This window comes from Oncorhynchus keta, unplaced genomic scaffold (assembly GCF_023373465.1).
Source record: "Oncorhynchus keta strain PuntledgeMale-10-30-2019 unplaced genomic scaffold, Oket_V2 Un_contig_6966_pilon_pilon, whole genome shotgun sequence".
NCBI lineage: Eukaryota > Metazoa > Chordata > Actinopteri > Salmoniformes > Salmonidae > Oncorhynchus > Oncorhynchus keta.
The window spans coordinates 1-10,000 of record NW_026289174.1 but is presented as its reverse complement, the minus strand read 5'-3'; positions in this window follow the sequence as shown (position 1 = coordinate 10,000).

Genomic DNA, 10,000 nt, shown 5'->3' with positions numbered 1-10,000 from the left:
TATATATATATATGTATGTAGTATATGTATGTAGTATATGTATGTATATATGTATGTAGTATATGTATGTATATATATATGTATGTAGTATATGTATGTATATATATATGTATGTAGTATATGTATGTATATATATATGTAGTATATGTATATATATATATATGTATGTAGTATATGTATGTATATATATATATGTAGTGTATGTATGTATATATATATGTATGTAGTATATGTATGTATATATATATATATGTATGTAGTATATGTATGTATATATGTATGTATATATATGTAGTATATGTATGTATATATATATGTAGTATATGTATGTATATATATATGTATGTAGTATATGTATGTATATATATATGTAGTATATGTATATATATATATATGTATGTAGTATATGTATGTATATATATATGTAGTATATGTATATATATATATATGTATGTAGTATATGTATGTAGTATATGTATGTGTATATGTATGTAGTATATGTATGTATATATATGTAGTATATGTATGTATATATATATGTAATATATGTATGTATATATATATGTATGTAGTATATGTATGTATATATATATGTAGTATATGTATATATATATATATGTATGTATATATGTATGTAATATATATGTAGTATATGTATATATATATATATGTATGTAGTATATGTATATATATATATACACACACATTGTATTGGGAAGCATCATCCCTTGACTTTATCCACATGTTGTTACGTCACAGCCTTATTCTAAATGATTTAATGGTTGTTTATCTACACAATACCCCATAATAACAAAGCAAACATGTATGTTTAAAAAACAACTGAAACCTTGTTTCTCCTGTGGTCTGAGCGTCCTTTTGGTGCCTTTTGGCTAACTCTAAGCGGGCTGTCATGTGCCTTTTACTGAGGACTGGCGGCCACTCTACCATAACGGCCTGGTTGGTGGAGTGCTGCAGAGAAATGGTTGTTCTTCTGGAAGGTTCTCCCATCTCCACAGAGGAACTCTGGAGCTCTGTCAGAGTGACCATCGGGTTCTTGGTCATCTCCTGACCAAGGCCCTTCTCTCCCCGATTGGTCAGTTTGGCTGTGCAGCCAGCTCTAGGAAGAGTCTTGGTGGTTCCATACTTCTTCCATTGAAGAATGATGGAGGCCACTGTGTTCTTGGGGACCTTCAATGCTGCAGAAATGTTTTGGTACCCTTCCCCAGATCTGTGCCTCCACACAATCCTGTCTCTGGGCTCTACGGACAATTCCTTCAGACCTCATGGTTTGGTTTTTACTCTGACATGCACTGTCAACTGTGGGACCTTATATAGACAGGTGTGTGCCTTTTCCAAATCATGTCCAATCAATTGAGTTTACCACAGGTGGACTCCAATCAAGTTGTAGAAACATCTCAAGGATGATCAACGGAAACAGGATGCACCTGAACTCAATTTGGAGACTCATAACAAAGGGTCTACTTAAATACTGATGTAAATACGGCATCTGTTTATCATTTTTGATACATTTGTGCAAACATTTCTAAAAACCTATTTTCACTTTGCCATTATGGGGTATTGTGTGCAGATTGCTGAGGATTTTTGAAATGTAATACATTTTATAATAAGAGTGTAACCTAACAAAATATGGAAAAAGTGAAGGGGTCTGAATACTTTCAGAATGCACTGTATATAAACAGGATGTTGTGAATACAGTACATTCACATCCACAGAATACTGCATGTAGTATATATGCAATATATTATGAATAGTGAATATAGTACATTCACAGAATACTTCATCTAGTATATATACAGTATGTACATGGTATATTATAAATAGTAAATATAGTACATTCACATCAACAGAATACTTCATGTAGTATATACACAGTATATATACAGTATATTATGAATAGTGAATATAGTAAATTCACAGAATAGTTCATGTAGTGTATATATATATATATATATAGTATATATATAGTATATAATGCATCATGTATAATATATACAGTATGTTATGAATAGTGAATATAGTACATTCACATTCACAGAATACGTAATATAGTATATATACAGTATATATGCAGTATATTATGAATAGTGAATATAGTACATTCACATCCACAGAATACTTCATGTAGTATATACTATATGTAGAATATGTTGTAGCATGACGATGCAGATGCATGCAATGATTTTATACAATGACTTTATACCATGACTTTAATACTGACTTTAATACTGACTTTAATACTGACTTTAATACTGACTTTAATACTGACTTTAATACTGACTTTATTACTGACTTTAATACTGACTTTAATACTGACTTTATTACTGACTTTAATACTGACTTTATTACTGACTTTAATACTGACTTTAATACTGACTTTAATACTGACTTTAATACTGACTTTAATACTGACTTTAATACCATGACTTTAATACCATGACTTTAATACCATGACTTTAATACTGACTTTAATACTGACTTTAATACCATGACTTTAATACTGACTTTAATACTGACTTTAATACTGACTTTAATACTGACTTTAATACTGACTTTAATACTGACTTTAATACTGACTTTAATACTGACTTTAATACTGACTTTAATACTGACTTTATTACTGACTTTAAAACTGACTTTAATACTGACTTTAATACTGACTTTAATACTGACTTTAATACTGACTTTAATACTGACTTAATACTGACTTTAATACCATGACTTTAATACCATGACTTTAATACTGACTTTAATACTGACTTTAATACCAATGACTTTAATACTGACTTTAATAACTGACTTTAATACTGACTTTAATAACATGACTTTAATACCATGACTTTAATACTGACTTTAATACTGACTTTAATAACATGACTTTAATACTGACTTTAATACTGACTTTAATACTGACTTTAATACTGACTTTAATACCATGACTTTAATACCATGACTTTAATACCATGACTTTAATACCATGACTTTAATACTGACTTTAATACTGACTTTAATACTGACTTTAATACTGACTTTAATACCATGACTTTAATACCATGACTTTAATACTGACTTTAATACTGACTTTAATACTGACTTTAATACCATGACTTTAATACCATGACTTTAATACTGACTTTAATACTGACTTTAATACTGACTTTAATACTGACTTTAATACTGACTTTAAAACTGACTTTAATACTGACTTTAATACCATGACTTTAATACTGACTTTAATACTGACTTTAATACTGACTTTAATACCATGACTTTAATACTGACTTTAATACTGACTTTAATACTGACTTTAATACTGACTTTAATACTGACTTTAATACCATGACTTTAATACCATGACTTTAATACTGACTTTAATACTGACTTTAATACTGACTTTAATACCATGACTTTAATACCATGACTTTAATACTGACTTTAATACTGACTTTAATACTGACTTTAATACCATGACTTTAATACTGACTTTAATACTGACTTTAATACTGACTTTAATACTGACTTTAATACTGACTTTAATACCATGACTTTAATACTGACTTTAATACTGACTTTAATACCATGACTTTAATACTGACTTTAATACTGACTTTAATACCATGACTTTAATACTGACTTTAATACCATGACTTTAATACTGACTTTAATACTGACTTTAATACTGACTTTAATACCATGACTTTAATACTGACTTTAATACTGACTTTAATACTGACTTTAATACCATGACTTTAATACTGACTTTAATACTGACTTTAATACCATGACTTTAATACTGACTTTAATACCATGACTTTAATACTGACTTTAATACTGACTTTAATACTGACTTTAATACTGACTTTAATACTGACTTTAATACCATGACTTTAATACTGACTTTAATACCATGACTTTAATACCATGACTTTAATACTGACTTTAATACCATGACTTTAATACCATGACTTTAATACTGACTTTAATACTGACTTTAATACTGACTTTAATACTGACTTTAATACTGACTTTAATACTGACTTTAATACCATGACTTTAATACCATGACTTTAATACTGACTTTAATACTGACTTTAATACCATGACTTTAATACTGACTTTATATAACATGACTTTAATACTGACTTTAATACCATGACTTTAATACTGACTTTAATACCATGACTTTAATACTGACTTTAATACTGACTTTAATACTGACTTTAATACTGACTTTAATACCATGACTTTAATACTGACTTTATAACATGACTTTAATACCATGACTTTAATACCATGACTTTAATACTGACTTTAATACTGACTTTAATACCATGACTTTAATACCATGACTTTATTACTGACTTTAATACTGACTTTAATACTGACTTTAATACTGCCTTTAATACCATGACTTTAATACCATGACTTTAATACTGACTTTAATACCATTACTTTAATACCATGACTTTAATACCATGACTTTATTACTGACTTTAATACTGACTTTAATACCATGACTTTAATACTGACTTTAATACCATGACTTTAATACCATGACTTTAATACTGACTTTAATACCATGACTTTAATACTGACTTTAATACCATGACTTTAATACTGACTTTAATACTGACTTTAATACCATGACTTTAATACCATGACTTTAATACTGACTTTAATACTGACTTTAATACTGACTTTAATACTGACTTTAATACTGACTTTAATACTGACTTTAATACCATGACTTTAATACTGACTTTAATACCATGACTTTAATACTGACTTTAATACCATGACTTTAATACCATGACTTTAATACTGACTTTAATACCATGACTTTAATACTGACTTTAATACTGACTTTAATACTGACTTTAATACTGACTTTAATACCATGACTTTAATACCATGACTTTAATACTGACTTTAATACTGACTTTAATACCATGACTTTAATACCATGACTTTAATACTGACTTTAATACTGACTTTAATACCATGACTTTAATACTGACTTTAATACTGACTTTAATACTGACTTTAATACTGACTTTAATACCATGACTTTAATACCATGACTTTAATACCATGACTTTAATACCATGACTTTAATATCATGACTTTAATACTGACTTTATTACTGACTTTAATACCATGACTTTAATACTGACTTTAATACCATGACTTTAATACCATGACTTTAATACCATGACTTTAATACTGACTTTAATACCATGACTTTAATACCATGACTTTAATACTGACTTTAATACTGACTTTAATACTGACTTTAATACTGACTTTAATACCATGACTTTAATACTGACTTTAATACCATGACTTTAATACTGACTTTAATACTGACTTTAATACCATGACTTTAATACCATGACTTTAATACCATGACTTTAATACCATGACTTTAATACCATGACTTTAATACTGACTTTAATACTGACTTTAATACTGACTTTAATACTGACTTTAATACTGACTTTAATACCATGACTTTAATACTGACTTTAATACTGACTTTAATACTGACTTTAATACCATGACTTTAATACTGACTTTAATACTGACTTTAATACTGACTTTAATACTGACTTTAATACTGACTTTAATACTGACTTTAATACCATGACTTTAATACTGACTTTAATACCATGACTTTAATACTGACTTTAATACCATGACTTTAATACTGACTTTAATACTGACTTTAATACTGACTTTAATACTGACTTTAATACTGACTTTAATACCATGACTTTAATACTGACTTTAATACCATGACTTTAATACTGACTTTAATACCATGACTTTAATACTGACTTTAATACCATGACTTTAATACTGACTTTAATACTGACTTTAATACTGACTTTAATACCATGACTTTAATACTGACTTTAATACTGACTTTAATACCATGACTTTAATACTGACTTTAATACCATGACTTTAATACCATGACTTTAATACTGACTTTAATACCATGACTTTAATACTGACTTTAATACTGACTTTAATACTGACTTTAATACCATGACTTTAATACTGACTTTAATACTGACTTTAATACTGACTTTAATACCATGACTTTAATACTGACTTTAATACCATGACTTTAATACTGACTTTAATACTGACTTTAATACTGACTTTAATACTGACTTTAATACTGACTTTATTACTGACTTTATTACTGACTTTAATACTGACTTTAATACTGACTTTAATACTGACTTTAATACTGACTTTAATACTGACTTTAATACTGACTTTAATACTGACTTTAATACTGACTTTAATACCATGACTTTAATACCATGACTTTAATACTGACTTTAATACTGACTTTAATACCATGACTTTAATACTGACTTTAATACTGACTTTAATACTGACTTTAATACTGACTTTAATACCATGACTTTAATACTGACTTTAATACTGACTTTAATACTGACTTTAATACTGACTTTAATACTGACTTTAATACTGACTTTAATACTGACTTTAATACTGACTTTAATACTGACTTTAATACTGACTTTAATACTGACTTTAATACTGACTTTAATACCATGACTTTAATACTGACTTTAATACTGACTTTAATACTGACTTTAATACTGACTTTAATACTGACTTTAATACCATGACTTTAATACCATGACTTTAATACCATGACTTTAATACTGACTTTAATACCATGACTTTAATACCATGACTTTAATACTGACTTTAATACCATGACTTTAATACTGACTTTAATACTGACTTTAATACTGACTTTAATACTGACTTTAATACCATGACTTTAATACCATGACTTTAATACTGACTTTAATACCATGACTTTAATACCATGACTTTAATACTGACTTTAATACCATGACTTTAATACCATGACTTTATTACTGACTTTAATACCATGACTTTAATACTGACTTTAATGCCATAACTTTAATACAACTGTATATTTGAAACGTTTTGAAACACAAGGAAACGTGTCTCTGTCATTTGACAGATTGAGCCATTTAGTCCCTGCATGTTTCAAAACGTTTCCTCTTGTTTTGAATCTAATGAACACAGCCCTGTTGCATTATGGAGGCTGTCTGCCTCTGTGAGAAACACTGGTGTTAACCTTCCTCTCTATTTCTCTCTTCCTCCCTCTCTCCCTCTCTCCCTCTCTCCTTCTCTCTCTGTCTCTCTCTCTCCCTTCCTTCCTTCCTTCCTTCCTTCCTTCCTTCCTTCCTTCCTTCCTTCCTTCCTTCCTTCCTTCCTTCCTTCCTTCCTTCCTGCCTTCCTTCCTTCCTTCCTTCCTTCCTCAGTCTGACAGCAGTCAAGAGTCTGCTGAACAAGACTAACTGGGGGTAGAGGTGCTGATGCCGTCAAGGTGAGTTGCTGGTCAGTAGCTGTTCTCTGGTAAAATGGCTCCTTTGTTTCAGTACCTGTCTCAGTTGGTATACTACCTTTGGTCAGAGCTCTGGTCTGCAGAAAGCAGTGCACTCTGGTATAGATAGTCCTGTCTCAGTAGGGTGCTGATTAGCCCTCAGTACTCTGAAAGCAGTGCACTAACATAGAGAGAAGGTTGCTGATTGGCCCTCTTCAGAAAGCAGTGCACTAACATAGGGAGTAGGGTGCTGATTGGCCCTCTGCAGAAAGCAGTGCACTAACATAGGGAGTAGGGTGCTGATTGGCCCTCTGCAGAAAGCAGTGCACTAACATAGGGAGTAGGGTGCTGATTGGCCTGTGTCAGTACTCTGGTATAGATAGCCCTGTCTCAGTACTCTGGTATACATAGCCCTGTCTCAGTACTCTGGTATAGATAGTCCTGTGTCAGTCCGCCTCAGTACCCTGATATAGATAGCCCTGTGTCCGAGCTCTCTCAGTACTCTGGTATAGATCGTCCTGTCTATTGAACCCTGTAGGATCTATATACACTATAAAACCATCAGGGGACTGACTGTATGTCTGTTGGTTCCATTGTACAGGTGTTAAGGGATTCTTTATCAATGATGACTAATTATGTATACATTTCAATCAGGACTGGCTAATCCGAATACTATTATGCTACTGTATATGTATGAATTTTCTCTCTTGCTCCCAGTATTGAATATAATGTAGTGAATGTAGTCAAGAGTTTAGAACAATGACGGTCTGTTCCTTGGTACAAATGAATGAACTATGAATCCAGACTGTCTAGAATGCTTATCTACACTGACTGACCTTGGGTCTATGCTCTGTGGTAAAATGTGTATGTACTCAGTACTCTCTTGAATAAAGGCTGTTACTTGACATTAAGACCGGGGCTTTGTCCATTCCTATAAAATAAGGGTCTTAAAAATTCTTATGAATTGACAGAGTGTTTAATTTTAATTGGGAATTAAAACAGTGGAATTAAATTCCTTCAACAACAGGTAAGGCTAAAAGCTAAATAAAAGTTGACCCAGGTCAGGTCAGGTTTGTGATGTGATGTGATGTGTGATGTTCCCTCTACACTACTTGCTTTTACAGGCGAACAACAAAGCCAACACAGTGACCAGTCCTAAAGCAAACACAGTGACCAGTCCTAAAGACACCAGCTTAACCCCCAGCACTGGTACATACTACACCCTCATACCTACCTCCTCATACCTCCATACCTCCATGCCTCCTCCTATCACTGGTACATACTACACCCTCCATACCTCCCTCTACTCCATCCTCATCACTGGTACATACTACACCCTCCATACCTCCATACCTCCCTCCTCATCCCTGGTACATACTACACCCTGCATACCTCCATACCTCCCTCCTCATCACTGGTACATACTACACCCTCCATACCTCCCTCTACTCACCTCCTCATCACTGGTACATACTACACCCTCCATACCTCCCTCCTCATCCCTGGTACATACTACACCCTCCATCACCTCCTCTACCTCCCTCTCATCACTGGTACATACTACACCCTCCATACCTCCCTCTACTCCATCCTCATCACTGGTACATACTACACCCTCCATACCTCCCTACTCCCTCCTCATCACTGGTACATACTACACCCTCCATACCTCCATACCTCCTCCTCATCACTGGTACATACTACACCCTCCATATCTCCATACCTCCCTCCTCATCACTGGTACATACTACACCTCCATACCTCCCTACCTCCCTCCTCATCACTGGTACATACTACACCCTCCATACCTCCCTCCTCATCCCTGGTACATACTACACCCTGCATACCTCCATACCTCCCTCCTCATCACTGGTACATACTACACCCTGCATACCTCCATACCTCCTCCTCATCACTGGTACTTACTACACCCTCCATACCTCCATACCTCCCTCCTCATCCTGGTACATACTACACCCTGCATACCTCCATACTCCCTCCTCATCACTGGTACATACTACACCTCCATACCTCCTCTACTCCATCCTCATCACTGGTGGCATGCATACTACACCCTCCATACCTCCCTCTACTCCCTCCTCATCACTGGTACATACTACACCTCCATATCTCCTACTCCCTCCTCATCCTGGTACATACTACACCCTGCATACCTCCATACCTCCCTCCTCATCACTGGTACATACTACACCCTCCATACCTCCCTCTCTCCATCCTCATCACTTTGGCACATACTACACCCTCCATACCTCCCTCTACTCCCTCCTCATCACTGGTACATACTACACCCTCCATACCTCCCTCTACTCCCTCCTCATCACTGGTACATACTGCACCCTCCATGCCCTCCATACCTCCATCTTCATCACTGGTACATACTACACCCTCCATGCCTCCCTCACTCCCTCCTCATCACTGGTACATACTACACCCCCATACCATCTACCTCCTCATCTACTCCCTCCTCATCACTGGTACATACTACACCCCCATACCTCCTCTACTCCCTCCTCATCACTGGTACATACTACACCCTCCATACCTCCCTCTACTCCA